Genomic DNA, 15,710 nt, shown 5'->3' with positions numbered 1-15,710 from the left:
TTAACTTTTATATCTAGGCTATTACACAAGTAATGGGTGCTTTTACTTGCTATTTTTATCCCATGTTTAACCCTATGTCCTGTATTTGATGACGCAGTGGATATTTTTTTTATATTCCACTGTTTTGACGTTGTTTTTGCATTAGTGGGATGAAGTAAAATGAAGCAGAGTCCTATAAAATGAACATGGCATAAAAATGATCTCCCATCTCTCGTTTTGTGTTTTAAAAAAACACACTTGTTGGATAAATATCATATCCAACTACAAATCATGAAATATCCTTTATTTATCGCAAAAGATTGAATTTGCGATCTAGTCCGTGGAAGATGTTTGTTTTCAATCTACCCATTCCTTACTTAAACACAGGGTATTTAATAGAAATCCAAATTGCATGGAGACATTTATTACAGAATTAGGTACGGTGATCAGAGGCCTGTTCTCGTCACAAGAGGAAACCAGAGAACGTTGTTATGGGAACAGACTGGGAAAAGTAGCTTTTCCCATCGTGACGTTTAACCCACACGCTATCACCCTTACTTAATTGAAGGACTGCCATATTTGTGCCCGTCATATAATTTGCTGAATTGTCCGAAAATGCCCTGACCTTTGAACTCCCGTTAAGAACGATATTTAATCTAATATAATTACTACCATAAGTGTTAACGGTGACAAAGAAGACGTAAGTACCAGCCGTTGGTGAGGTAAATATCCCGGTGCTGGGGTTGTATCCATTTCCGTTATTGAAGACAACGTGAGGGAACACTAGAGTACTCCCAGACCAGGTGGAGTCGGGACTTGTAACGCCAACTGTAAAGCCAACGTGGGATGTCTTACCTAATATAATAAGGAAGAAATATCATTAAGTGATGGTCTTAATGGTAAGAGTTATCTATTTTACAAGTGCATGAAATCATATTTTTCATTGACAGCTTCGAAAAGAAAAGAAAGAGACTGTTATAGTTTTAATAAGTAAGACTTTACATATTTCAATTGAGTATAATTAATCAAAAATATCACTGTACAGTTATGCCAAAACTAGACCTTGGGTCATCACTTACATATTAAGTAAAGTATAAAGGTGAAATAACACTAATAGGTCTTTGAAGAAATAAAAATCTGTCCACAACGCATTAAACATGTGAACATGGAGGTGGGATCAGGTGTGACCGTCATGGAAGGGTCAGCATCCCATGTCGACCGGTAGCACCTTATAGCCTTATAAGCCTTATATAATGTCTAGGTAGGCGGAATATTCTGTAGTCAAATTAAGTATAAAATAAAGGCTTAAAATCATTAATCATCATGATACTCTTGTTTTCCCTGCCATCTTGTTGGTATGCATTAAAGCAGAAAGAGATCTGTTAGTAATTTGCTTATGTTTCAAATTTTTGTTTTAGAAATCTGGATAGTCAAATACAATTATTGAACGTGAGATAAATTATCGCTGTGTTACTCCCTCCCTTGATTCCGCTACTGATAAAGCAAACTTGGTGGTAAAACAGTAAGAACTGTGCACAAGCTAGAAAGATTATTTCTATAAGGGGAATTATCACTACACTTAAGTCTTACCACAGCTGTTCAAAGACATGTTCAGCTTGAAAATCTCCAATGCCGCTACAGCAGACGACAATTTTTGCTGGTCATTCTGGGATTGTTCTACTTCCGCTTTCAAACCATTAACTGTCTTATTAAGGTCGTCTGGAAAAAAATTGAAAAGAAAAATTGAAGAAAGCAATCGTTTCACACTCTGTTCTGAAAGTTGAATTGTTTCATAAAAAGATACCGTATAGCGGGTTTTCTTGGCGGGTGTAAAATTTGGCGTTTTGCCTGCTGAAAGGTATGCCAATAATTTTGGCGTAATTTATTTTAGCGGACACAGGCCTGAGGGTTTCATTGCAGTTGTACACTAAGAAGACTAAGTAAAATGTCGACTGAATATTTTAGCGATTAAAATATTAGCGGGCTGCCATCGGAACGCCAAAATAAGCCAATATTAGCACCCCGCTAAAATAACCCGCTATACGGTACTGTACCTGACATCATTCTCATAACGGTTGTGTGGTACTTTTCCAAAGTAGACACTTCGTTGACAACTGTTCATTATAAATGGAATTAGCTGTAATATCTTCGCTCAATAATTCAAGTGAAACATTCAGTTTTCCTGACAAAAGTGTTATTTTGTTGTCGATGAGGACTGGAATAGATTTATCTAACTCTAGAGTGTGTTTATTCAGATCTAATAGAGTCACTGACAAATAACGAACTTCAGTTTTTATATCGTCCAGTATACCGGAAGTATTTTTCTCATATTCCCGCCTTTTCGTGTCCAATGCTCTCTCATATCCAACGCGACTGTTTGTAACATTAGTGAAATTTTCCTCAATGTCTTCAAACTTTTTATCAATATCGGTAAATCCCTGCTGGAATTTTGTAACCTGCTCCTTTATTTGTTGATTTTCAGACTTCAGTGTCTGCACCTCTTGTTTGAGATTCACGATTTCTTTCTCAGCGTCCCGGAGTCGTCCGTCGTTGGCAGCCATACTTTGTTTCATTTCCACCATGTCCTTCATCAGAGCGTGGACGTTCTTCACCAGCGCCATTCTGATCAGGGTCTCCTGGTTCAGCAGCTGTCTGAAGACATCGGTGTTTGGTTTCCCACCTACTGATTCCTGTCCTAGCAGACTAGTGACGTTCTGTATGTCGTCATCAGTAAGAGCAGACAACCCTTGCGCGACTGTGATACACAGTGAACAGAGGAGTATGTAAGGCATCATACTTCCATATACGCTATAATGTTTAAATTACATGCCAATTCTTTTATATACAAATTGTTATAAGATGTTTGAAGTATTTGGAGAAAAAAAATACTTTCCAAAATTATATTTTGTTCACTTCTCTTATTTTTCATTTAGTTACGCCCTTCACTTACAAAATTTTACACAAAGAAATCTTAAGTTCCTTAAGATTGTTACTCTGATGGCTATTATGCCGCCCTTATTACAAGGATAAGACATTATATTATTACTTGAACAAGTTTTGAATTAAGTATATGACTCTAAATTATAAGCTTTATTTGTTAAAAAAAATATTTGCACTTAGATGAATGTAATGGTACATATACACATTATTTTTTACTTTTCAAAAAATGTTGCATATAAAAATATAGCTTTTATCGAATTCATCGGTATCACTCTGGATGGTGGTAAAGAAATCTTATTAAGAGGAAAAATACATGTGTTTGAAAAAACTCTAGATAAAAAAAAAGATCACGGCTAGGAACAGGTTAAATTCAAAGACAGTACCGTTGTCAGAAACCTTTAAAGTTAAGCACCGAAAATGGCTCGTTGTCATGAATTTACAGGTGAGGTTATGACAAAATTCGTCCGGTCTCATTACTTGAGAAGACAGGCAGTGAGTAGTTTCTCATTTTTTAAGTTAAATAATTTTAACCAATGTCTGAAATTACAATGGGGAACAGGACTGACACCCCTTTTGGTGTTGAATGAATTTTAGCAGTTAAAATGAAGTAATAAAACAGGAGTTTGCGTTGGCGATATTAAACCCTGGTGAAATCAAACATGGATTTTATTCATTTTCCTTCTGAGATAATATATTGTTTGTAAACAGAATTGGTTATATATACCAAATGGTGCAGACAGTATCAAGACCTGTTGTAAGCCTTTACAGAAAAGACATGATACGAAAAATCAGTCCGTTGTCATCGGTCTGTTGTCGCTACGTATACACTATGAAAGAGGTCAATTTTAGTTTTTTTTATCCTTTGATAAATTTCAAGCATGCCTTAAATAAATGGGTGAACTAATTAGTAATAAGGAACTAACGTATGCTATTTTCTATATTTCATATAAAATTCGGCATTTGTTGGTCATACATAAGGGCTTCAGCCCTTTCCTTAAAAATTGATTTCAAAGTGAAGGAAGAAATACGCACTATAACTCTCCATTCCCGCCTACATTTTGCACCCATTTAATTCAATATTAATGTCAACTTGGCCATAAATTCGTTGTGTAATACAAAGAACTTTTCAATGGTAATTGATGAATTGTTTTAATACCAGCGCTAAATTGTAAATTTTCCCTATTGCCAGCTCTTGAAAAAGGGGGGTAGACGATATTTTCCATTGAAATCGGATTTTCAAGGATCACCATATTTTGTCTTGGATAAGATTAAGTTTCTTGTATCTTTTCTTATGTTTTGGGCAAAGAAATTAAACATATTAATAAAATATCATGTTTCAGGTGTAAATCGCTTCGAAATTGGTGAAAAATAATCATTTATGCTTCCCATGAGAAGGATATGTCCATAAAACAATACAAAACAGGAGCAGAGCAAACAATGAAAGCTATTTTTAGCATATAGGTCACAGACAAGGTTACAAGGTCTTTGACCTTGGTATTATTGGAATGAGTTTAATTAGTAGAGTATGCATATTAAATAGGAAGCCTCTGTCTTTCATGGTTCAAAAGTTACGGCGAAGGTTAAAGTTTGCAGTAAAAAACTATTTTTAGCACATAGGTCACAGTCAAGGTCACAAGGTCATTGACCTTTGAAAGATCTTTATTAGTGGAGTATGCATATTAAACATGAAGTCTAGGCCTATATCTTTCATGGTTCAAAAGTTATGGCGAAGGTTAAAGTTTGCAGACACAGACAGACAGACAGCTAGACAGACAGACAGACAGACAGGACAAAAACAATATACGCCCCGGATCTATCGATCCTGGTGCATAATTTTTACTCACCATTGAATAGAGAGTTTTTTAAAATATATCTCCTAGGTAACTACTGTATCCGTTATCAGACTCTTTGTATGGGAGTTTATATATAAAGATGCTTAATGATTTGTTACTTAGAAGAGGAACTCTAAGTCTAACATATTTAATGTTTTACTAAGCGGTTAAAAATTTTCAGTCCCCCAAATGTTGACCTTGAAATTTTTTCACGCTGTAGTCGCTTATGTGCATCCTTTCGATGGTAACTCAATTAATTGAATTAAATCCACAGAGCAGAAGGGGTAAAGGAAATTGATATAAATCCTAAATATAGACAAAAGATATATCATCACAAACAAGAGGCCCAGGGGCCACAGCGCTCACCTGAGCACATCAGTTTTAAAAAAACATATCAGATCAGAACTGAAATTTAATTTAAGTTTGTTAACTTTTGGGGAGTCCAATTTACACACACATTACCTGAGGATGATTCCATACAAATATTACTAATCCTGGCTTTGAAGTACTTGAAAAGAAGATTTAAAAAGGTTTCCCTATATATTCCTATGTAAAACTTTGTCGGCCATTTTGGCCCCGCCCTACCCCCGGGGGTCATATATACAAACTTGAATCTACACTACCTGAGGATGTAAAATCTTTCCAGGCCCAGTGGTTCTTGAGAAGAAGATTTTTCCTATATATTCCTATGTAAAACTTTGATCGGCCATTTTGGCCCCGCCCTACCCCCGGGGGGTCATGACTTGAACAAACTTGAATATACACTACCTGAGGATGATACCACATGAGTTTCATTTTTCCTGGCTCAGTGGTTCTTGAGAAGATTTTTAAAGATTTTTCCTATATATTCCTATGTAAAACTTTGATCGGCCATTTTGGCTTCACCCTGCCCCCGGGGGTCATGACTTTTGAATCTACACTAAAAATTCCACATGAGTTTCATATTTGTGGTTCTTATTTTTAAAGATTTTTTCTATATATTCCTATGTAAAATTTTGATCTGCTATTTTGGCCCCGCCCTACCCCCGGGGGTCATGATAACAAACTTGAAGATACACTACCTAGGATGATTTGTTTCATCTGTCCTGGCCCAGTGGTTCTTGAGAAGAAGATTTTTAAAGATTTTCCCTATGTATTCCTATGTAAAACTTTGATGTTTTACCCCGCCCTACCCGGTTAAAAAACTTTCTACTCTACCTTGAAATGTTCCACATGAATTTCATCTTTCCTGGCCCAGTGGTTCTTGAGGAAAGATTTTTTAAAAATGCCATAATTTTTCACTAAATCATGATTATCTCCCCTTCGAAAAGGGCGTGACCCTTCATTTGAACAAACTTAATACTTTGTGCCAAGTTTGGTTGAAATTGGCCACAGTGGTTCTTGAGAAGAAGATGAAAATGTGAAAAGTTTACGATAACGATCAACGACGACAACATACAACGACAAAAGATATATCATCACAAAAAATTGTTGAAGGTTTTACTGATAACAAAACATTTATTGACTGCATGTGAAGGAAACATGTAAACATTGACAATCTTACTTAAGGTAGTCGAATTATTGTAGCATACTAGGTGTCAAGTGTTATGGATACATTTTATTAAATGAAGAAAACGATATAAACCGTGTATAAAATTATAAGGCACAGTGAGTTTGAGAAACTTTCTCGATGTTGTTTTTGACGTTACAATGCTTTTAACCGTGTTCCGTGGTGATAATGCATGGTGCTTTTAAAATTGGCTAACATGAGGTCCATTTAATCAAATGGAATGAAACTTCACACATCTTGAAAATATATATGTTTTTACATATAAAAATGTGCTGATATTTAACTTTGTAAAAATAATGTGATGATGAGGAACATTGTATACGTATTTTTTGAATGACCCTCGTATTTATGATTAAAGTAATCTTTACAATAAGAGTAGACATATTAATGGGAAAACATTTTAATCATGAAATATGACGAATGAAAAATTTTAATCTTCATACAAAGATGTCTACCAGGACTTAAAATTTGTAAAAGGACATGTTCATTTCAGCAATTTCGAAGAACAGTTCTTGGTCATTTTCATATCGACTGTCAAATTTAATTTTAATGTTGTATACGTGTTACTCTTTTTTACTGATCAGTTAAGATGGTTTACTGTGGAGATAAATCAGGATAAGGCGAAGATTACATTTTTCTCAGTCTCGAATCAGTTTGATGATATGAATACCATTTGCAAGTGATAGCAGATTCAGCACTGTTGCAGAAAAAGAAAGTAGAAAACAATTCAAATCTGTGTTTAAAACAGTGTTTTTCTTTTTCATATACCACTTTATTCCCAATTAGATTTTTTTTCAATTTTCAATATGCAATTTTACAATATTGAATAAAGTGTAATTTTTACATTTTAGTCAGAAAATTTAAGCAACAAAAGAAGAAACTTCAAATACGAAATGTCAACAATGAAAATAACAAATCTGATTTTTCAAGTAGTGAGAATTTAATTTATAGGGCATATAATACTGCAGTTTTTAAAATAAATGAAGTTTTTTTCTTTTGTTTGTATTTTCTAAGACAAACAAGTTTTTTTATAGGAATAATCAACTCTGCATTCAATTTCGGACATATTTACCGGTAAACATGCAACATAAAGATGCTGTATAATTAATTTACAAGAGGAAACCAGAAAAGGTAGTTATGGGTACAGATTCGGAATGGTAGCTTTTCCCACTAAAACGTTTAATCCATACACTATCGCCCTTCACCAGTTGTAGGACAGCCATATTTGTTCCCGTCATGTAATTTGCACTGTTGTGCGACAATGTTCTGACCTTTGAACTCCCATTAAGGACAATGTCTAATTTAATATAATTATTACTATTAACGTTAACATTGACAAAGAAGACGTAAGTGCCGGCCGTTGGTGACGTAAAATTCCAGTGATGGGGTTGTATCCATTTCCGTTATTGTAAACAACGTGTGGGAACACTAGAGTACTCCCAGACCAGGTTGAGTGACCACTCGTGATACCGACTGTGAAGCCAACGTGGGATGTCTTGCCTATTAAAATAAAAAAAAGTTTATAATTATTAAGAAGGATATGGAGATAACGAACAGTATACAATCTCAAAAGTCCATAAAACAATACAAAATAAGAGCAGAGCAAACACGGACCCCCGAAACATCAGAGGTGGGATCAGGTGCCATGGAGGAGTGAGCATCCCCTGCTGACCGGTCCCACCCGCCGTGTGCTCCTTGTCATGAACAGAAAATAACGGAAAAAATCCGTCGCCAATTCAGTGTATAAATAATGGACTAACAATATGTATGAAAAACGTCAGTCAGCATATGACTCAATGAAAAACTGTATTTGCTGACAAGGTCATTGAATCGACCATAGATTGATTGTGTACTGTTCAACGTCCCTCTCCAGAATATTTCACTGATATGGAGACGTCACCATTGCCGGTGAAGGGCTGCAAATTTAGGCCTATGCTCGGCACTTACGGCCTTTGAGCAGGGAGGGATCTTTATCGTGCCACACCTGCTGTGACACGGGGCCTCGGTTTATACGCTCTCATCCGAAGGACCGCCCAATTTAGTCGCCTTTTACGACAAGCAAGGGGGTACTGAGGACCTATTCTAACCCGGATCCCCACGGGGCGAATCGACCATAGAACTTACGTATATGATGACTTTAAACGAGACTGCTGATATTCTTGAGATATATTGAGATATATATACGTCAACTTGCTTATGTCACATAAATTTATGATAACAGTGCATAAAGTTATTTTACAAATTCAAATAAAATCGCTTCAGCTATTGTATATACGGTTTATGAGCATGCTCTTGCGTATCGAATCAAAATCTGAGATATATTATACCGTATGCAGGTGATGAAGGTATATTCCTGCATAAGTAAGGGAAGTTGCATTATGAACGTAACACATTCTTTGAAATGATTATGATAACAGTGCATGAAGTTATATTTACAATAGCTTCAAATACAAATCGCTATTCAGCTATTGTATATACTCTTACACAATGGTTTATGTAATAGAACATCACAAACTCTTTCTAAAAATCTCTAAAAATTTCTGAATTAACACAGGCTAACTTATTTCCATTACTTACTAAAATTTTTTCATAGGCAATTTTTTTTCTTCGCACTTTGAAAATTTTTTTCGTTTATCCAATATTAAACAAATTTTCAAAGTGCGTAATTTTTTCAAAGTGCGTTGCCACAATGGTTTCTCAATATCATATTCATTAAATGAAGTTCGTATATTTTATCTTTTTATCTACATGTTATTGTATGTTTCATAGCTGAAAATGAAAAATAAATAATTCATTAACGCACCCTGAAAATGTTTAATTGAAACTCTCATTATGCTATGGGAATTCGTTTCTAGCCACAATTAACATATTTTCCTCCTGATTCCAAAGTTACATATTTTCAGATGTGAAATGATACAATAAAAATGCGTTGGTACAGAATGGAATTTAAAACCTCAATGCAGATTTTATTCCTCTGTAATTGAAGATTCCGGTGTAAATAGTTTTGCCGTGTCAGTCCGTCTGTCTAGCTGCCTGTTTGTCCGCAAAAACTTTAACCTTGCCCATAAATTTTGATTTAGTTGAGCTATGACTTTCATATTTCACATGTACATTCTTTGTGATAAGACTTTTCGTTGAGTACCACCAAATTTGACGTTTTGACCTTGACCTTGGAGTTTGACCCATTTTTACACAAATATCAAAATTTTTACTTTGGACATAACTTTTGAACGGTCATACTTGGAATTTCATACCTCAAATATATATTCTTTGAGGCAAGACTTTTCATTGGATACCAAAACATTTTTACCTTGACCATGGAGATTTCCGTACGTACACAAAAAACCTTTACCTTGGTCATAACTTTTGAAAGTTAAGGGCTATGGATTTCATACTTCACATATATAATCCTTATGAGAAAACCTTTCATTGGATCCCAAAAACATTTACCTTGAAGTTAATTTACCGGTAATTAAAGAAAACATTGACAATAATTTTTGAAGTGTGAAAGCTAGGGCTTTCATACTTCATATATTTAATTCTTGTGATAAAACCTTTCATTTGATATCAGGAACTTTGACCTCGACCTTGTTTGACCTACTTTTTAAACCTTGGCTATAAATGCTAGTTCCATGGCTTTTATACTTCAAATATGCATTCCTTCAGACAAGACCTATCCTTAAAACCAACAACTTTGACCTTTAGACCTTGACCCTGGAGTTTGACCTACCTTTTAGAAACTCATACTTGGCCATAACTTTTGAACCGATGATGCTAATGGTTTCATATTTCACGACTGTATTTCTTGTGACAAGACCATATTCAATTTGCATTTAAGTAAAGTTTAATCTCCACTAATCTATGTTGCCATACAGGGGCATCAGTGTTTCACAAACATATCTTGTTTCCTTAAGTTAGTGAAAGTCATCACCTTTGGTATGAAACTCGTGAATTAAATTACCTCCAGGATTTTTAGAGAAGTATATTTTAGTTACTGCACCCATACAGCATGACTCAAAATCACAAAGGAAATTGTGGTCATTGTGCATCTTACTGAGCTACGGTACATTTACTTGGACCGTTTTGACTTTAAATTGAAATTCTTTGGTTGATTGCTTTAATCTTTATATTTTATCAGATGTAATTATGACAATAAATCTAATCTTATTCTACGTAATATAGTTTCAATAATTTATCATTGAACAAATCATGCAAATTAATGCGCAAAAATTATACTGTATGACCTTTTTGTACTAAAATAGAATTATATTTTGGGTATAAGAAATACAAAAAGTCGATACAATATTTTTTTTGTAACAAGTTTTTTATGTGCCGATTGCTTGAAAATATTTGGTTGTTTAAAATAATGAAAGAAAAGTTGGCGTCAATGGTGTAAATTTTATGAGGCTGATTTGGTATTACCGCCAAAAATGAAAAACCTATTTGAATAGGTGATATCACCAATTCAGCAGGTGATATCATCTATTCAAATAAGTGATATCACCTAGTCAGATTTTGAATAGATGATATCACCTATTCGAATAAGTAATATCACCTATCTAATTTAAATTGGTGATATCAGCTATTCGAATAGGTGATATCACTTATTCGAATAAGTGATATCACCTATTTCTTTCAAATAGGTGAAATCACCTATTCGAATTAGTGATATCACCTATTCAAATTAAATAGGTGACATCACTTGTTCGAATAAGTGATATCATATATTCAAATTATATAGGTATTATAACCTATTTGAATAGGTGATATCACAATATCATTTTAAATAAGTGATATCACTTATTCTAATAGGTGATTACATCTATTCAATATATAATACCTAAATCAACCTGCCCTATCTCAGGGGGGGTCATGATTTGAACAAACTTGTATCTACACTACATTTTAAACATACTTCCTATATATTCCTATATAAAATTTTGATAAGCCATTGTGGCCCCGACCTACCCAAGGGAGTTAATGATTTGAACAAACTTGAATCTAAACTACCTGAGGATACTTCCACGTGAGTCTTTCTTTCATGACCCAATGGTTCTGGAGAAGAAGATTTCTATAAAGAGCCCATTATATTTTCATTAAGTCATAAATATCTCTACTTGGAAGAGGTCTTGGTCCTTCATATGAAAAAAAAAATGAATCTCCGTAACCCAAGGATACTTTGTGGCAAGTTTGATTAAAATTGGCTCAGTGGTACTTAAGAAGAAGCTAAAAATGTGAAAAGTTTACGGCGACAACTACAACAACGACAGACAAACGACAGATTTTGATCAGAAAAGCTCACTTCGGCTCAAGTGAGCTAAAAACTAGAAAGTCTGCCTATGCAAGCAATAGCGTACTGAGGGATTATTTTATCTAAGTCAACACGGTTTTTTCAGCATTTAGACTGAATCGGGATTTTTGGCCAGGAATTTAATTGTATATATCATGGTATACTACTATTCATAACAAATAAAATGTGAACTTTTTCACGAAACAAAATTATCAAATTAGTCAATCTTTGAATATTTGCTACATGTTTGCTTTAGAAGTTTTTAATTAAATTGTAATTTCTATACAAGAAAGATTTTTTCAAACTGTAGACTAAATCCTTTTTGTACAAGTCACACTTGAGGGCTTTTGGCCATGACATACATAAATTTGAAAGGTGAATTACGAATAGTAATAGATATTTGGGAAAAATACAAATCTGTGAACAACACATAAAACATGGATCCCAAAAATTCCTGAGGTTTAACCGGGTGCCTTGGGAGAGTAATCATCCCCTGTTGAAAAGTCAAACCCACTGCAAGCCAATGTATTGCTCAGGTGGATGGAATATTTTGTAGTAAAACTTAGTGTAAAAATAAAGGATAACAGCCATCATCTATCATAAACTCTTGATTTTCCTACCACACTGCATATTGATTATCTGTGAATTGTGTGCATTCAATCGGAGAAGTATTTTCTGTTAGGTGTCAATATATATTCCAAAACTTGGTGTAAAACAAATCGAGTAGTCAATTACAATTTTGCAACTGGGGTAAATTAGAGATGTGTTCCCCTCGCCTTTGATTCCTCTAATGATAAAAAAAAATGTGAAAGTAAAACATTCAGAAATGTGTAACAAGCTTAAAAGAAGATTTTTTTAAAGAGAGGGATTATTTACCGTATACATAAATTTACCACAACTGTTTAAGGACATGTTCAGTTTGAAAATTTCCAAGGATGCTACAGCAGACGTTCATTCTCGGATATTTCCACTTCCGCTTTCAAGCCATGAATTGTCTTGTTGAGGTCGTCTGGTAATAAATAAAATTGAAGAGAAACAAATCGTTTTACACCCTGCTGTAATGGACAACCTGTACATTTTATTTTCAATATTTTAATTCAAATTTTGTCCGTAAATTCCGATTTCTGTGCGAACGACTTTACTCTACCGGTCCCCAGAAAAACTCGCTATAATGTAGTGTCGCCGAAGGCGACTTCGGTATACCTGAGATCGCGTGAGCGATCGAAAAAAATTAAAAATACGAAGTTTTTGGCCTTTTTTTTTCCCTATAATTGAATTCTACGGTTAAAAGAAGTTTTTAACCGCGTTCTATGAAAAAATCGACAGAGAATAATTCTGAACAAAGCACGGGCGGTGCATGCTTAGTGTCATTTCTTTCGGACTTAGCCATTCTTTCATGTAAACAGACCAAGGAAATGCCGTTGAAGCTGAATTATGCCGAATTATGATCTTGCAAAATTTACAAGCAACTGAATTTCTTAACTTATATAATTTAATTCTGGTTGTAACGCTGTATTTGATTGGATAAAAAATTTACTTCATATCGTATAAAATGGGTTGCCTACGTCATAATGACTTACGTCAAAAACCTATCAATCCGCCTGACGTTATATTCAAATTTTGTACAAATTTAAGTCATTTTGTTTGAACAATCATCTTTTTTTACTTACATCAAATGAATGAAAATTAAATTATATAATGTAAGCAATGAATTTAATAGCTACCCATTTTATACGGTATAAACTGGGTTGGAACAGTTTACGCTTTTTTATAAACCGCCTCGCGGTTCATAAAGCGTAAACTTTAACCCTTATCAGTTGAGTGACGTAAATCTAACGTCATAGTCCAATGAGCGCGAGGATCTTGTGGATCTGGGGACCGGTAAAGTAAAGTCTACTGATTGTGTATTATATGCTGCCGGCTGTCTGAATTTACTTGTTATGTTTAATTTGAATAGGAATTTGTCATAATATGAATGTTTACAAGGTTTATTGTAAGGAACACTTTTCGTGTCATCATTTATATGGATAAAAAGTTATATTATGTGTACATTTAGTATTTAGTACAAGTATTCTATTAACATTTCATTTGCAGTCAATCAATGTCAGAGACAGGGACGTTGTCATTTCACTTTATCAGAGACAAAGGGCTTTGTCATACCATGCCAAACTATGTGCATTTAATAAAGACATTGAATTAAACCTGTGTCGTTGGTACGAAAGAACACTACACCGGCTCTGAAAATTGAATGGATTAAGATTTTATAGAAGGATTATGTACTGTACCTGACATCATTCTCATAATCGTTGTCTGATTCGTTTCCAGAGTAGAAACGTTTGTTGACAACTGCTCACTGTAAATGGACGATGCCGCAATGTCTTCGCTCAACATTTCAAGTGAAACATTCAGCCTTCCAGACAAAAGTGTGAATTTGTCGTCAATAAGGTTGGGAATAGATTTATCCAATTCTAGAGTGTGTTTATTTAGATCTAACAGAGTTATTGACAAATAACGAACTTCTGTTTTTATATCGTCTAGTATACCGGAAGTATTTTTCTCATATTCCCGCCTTTTCGAGTCCAATTCCCTCTTATATTCTACGCGACTAGTTGCGACAAGAGTGAAATTTTCCTCAATGTCTTCAAACTTTTTATTAATTTCGGTAAATTCCTGTTGGAATTTTGTATTCATATCGGTAAATCCTTCTTCGAATTTAGTGACTTGCTCCTTCATTTGTTGGTTTTCAGACTTCAGTGTCTGCACCTCTTGTTTTAAATTCACGATTTCTTTCTCGGCGTCTCGGAGTCGTCCGTCGTTGGCAGCCATTGTTTGTTTCATTTCCACCATGTCCTTCATCAGAGCGTGGACATTCTTCACCAGCGCCACTCTGATCAGGGTCTCTTGGTTCAGCAACTGTCTGAAGACATCGGTGTTTGTTTTCCCGCCAACTGATTCCTGTCCTAACAGACTAGTGACGTTCTGTATGTCGTCATCGGTAAAATCAGACAACCCGTGCGTGATTGTGATACACAGTAAAAAGAGTACCATATAATACAACATGGTTACAAATAATTAGAATAATTGTTTAAAGACAAGTCGATGCTTTTTATACCATCGTCTTCCACCTTCCTCAAATAATTTATTTTCTCCACGAATGAGTCTACTCTGCTCTGTTTTTTGCAAATATCAAAACAAAATGTTTGTTGTAAATGAGCATTTATTGTAATGCCAAACAAATTAACCAAATATGTACAAAAGTTACATATGACCATATTTGAATATATCCTTTATAAGGATATTAATATACATAAGGAAAAAATACAAATATGACTAGAAGAATTTGCAAAAAAGATGGGAGAACAAACACGCCACAAACTTGTCGATAACTGTTTATCCACGCACGGAATAAAATCACCATATAGTCCCATTAAAGGCATTATATAGAGAATAATAAATACCCTTTTCCATATCACGTCCTGTATCACGCCCGAGACACCAATATCAGCCAGAGGGCCGAAGGCCCGAGGGCTGATATTGGTCGAGGGCTGATACAGGATGTGATGTGGAAAAGGGTATGTTTTATTATATTTATTACATACTTAGTAATAAAATACAGAACACATTAAGTTGAGAAGAAAATAAGTAAATAATCATGGATGGACTTCTTACAGAAATATACATGATCTATTTTCATACGATTTGGGTTTGTTGCTAGTTCTATTTCAATGCACTCGATCCGTAATTTAAAATGATCTATTACATTTACTTGTAAATTATAATTAACCTTATTTTCAAAAAGTTAAAATTAAGAGAATATGAACCCACCAAAAATTGTGTACGATCACAAGTACTGTTTTTGTGGTTTAATTTACTAAGGGTGTGATATTGACGTCACAATAGCCGTATCAGCCCTGCAGGGCTGATATGGATTTGCGGGGCTGATATAGGTTATCAGCTCCGCAAATCCATATCAGCCATGCAGGGCTGATACGGCTATTGTGACGTCAGCCATATCGCATATGCAAAAAACCTGTATTTATTACTAAGTGTGTAATAAATTATATTATCATCACAGCATGAGCTGAAAATTCACAAAGCCTCAATCCAAGGCGTCGCCACA

The 15,710-nt window shown here is 34.6% G+C and overlaps 2 pseudogenes; both read right to left on the bottom strand.

Moving 5' to 3' along the window:
• Positions 1–268: 268 nt before the first annotated feature.
• LOC134228350 (uncharacterized) lies at positions 269–2,804 on the bottom strand (annotated as a pseudogene).
• Positions 2,805–7,270: 4,466 nt separating this feature from the next.
• LOC134228351 (uncharacterized) lies at positions 7,271–14,650 on the bottom strand (annotated as a pseudogene).
• Positions 14,651–15,710: the final 1,060 nt, after the last annotated feature.

Source organism: Saccostrea cucullata, unplaced genomic scaffold, assembly GCF_032062105.1.
Source record: "Saccostrea cucullata isolate Sc308-1 unplaced genomic scaffold, CSIRO_AGI_Scuc_v1 ctg420, whole genome shotgun sequence".
NCBI lineage: Eukaryota > Metazoa > Mollusca > Bivalvia > Ostreida > Ostreidae > Saccostrea > Saccostrea cuccullata.
The sequence above is the reverse complement of the archived record's forward strand: the minus strand, read 5'-3'. Positions and strand labels throughout refer to the sequence as shown.